This window comes from Cryptomeria japonica, chromosome 10 (assembly GCF_030272615.1).
Source record: "Cryptomeria japonica chromosome 10, Sugi_1.0, whole genome shotgun sequence".
NCBI classification, from domain to species: Eukaryota; Viridiplantae; Streptophyta; class Pinopsida; order Cupressales; family Cupressaceae; genus Cryptomeria; species Cryptomeria japonica.
In genome coordinates, this window is record NC_081414.1 from 112630416 (window position 1) to 112631158 (window position 743).

Here is a 743-nt window from a genome sequence, read left to right on the forward strand (position 1 = left end):
GCTTTTTTACTCCCCATTCCACATAGTGCTTATGGAAGCATTAACTAAATTATCTAAACTTTTTTCTGGGCCTGATGGACTAATTATTATTTGCCGAAGCCAGATTACTTGCCCTCAATGGGAACAACAGCTTCTGGGCCTGATGGACTAATTATTATTTGCCGAGGACAGATTGCTTGCCCTCAATGGGAACAGCAGCTTATTTGTCTTTGGTAGTTTCAATGAGCTTTAAAAATTATAGCTTATTGCCACATTGCATTTTTATAACTCAAATATTCACCGTTGTGCATTTTTGTCACAGAACCCACCAGCTATTTGGGCACCTACCTAACATATCGAGCTATATGATAGCCGAATGATGCAGAAACTAAATAACCAAGCAGAAAAAAGGGAAATCAATGGAATCAACACTATCAATTGGGCACCTACACAGTTACGCACAATCCTTTACGGCATTTGCTTTCATTATGAAAAACTATCTACATTAACATCAATAGATTTCCACAATCCATTCAATGATGGTGTATGCTTCTGAGTTCGATTCTGAGTTCGATTGTGTAAGAATTTTTGCATCAATGTTTCAAATCACCCCATGATCCATCATCAGAAAGATGGAGAGCATAAGAGCATAAGGAGAAAACTATCTACATTGTACAGCTCTGCAGATTCCCAAAATGAAAACTATCATTCAATGTAGCTAACTTGCTTTAAATGTCGCTAAAATTTAGTAACACAAGCCAAGG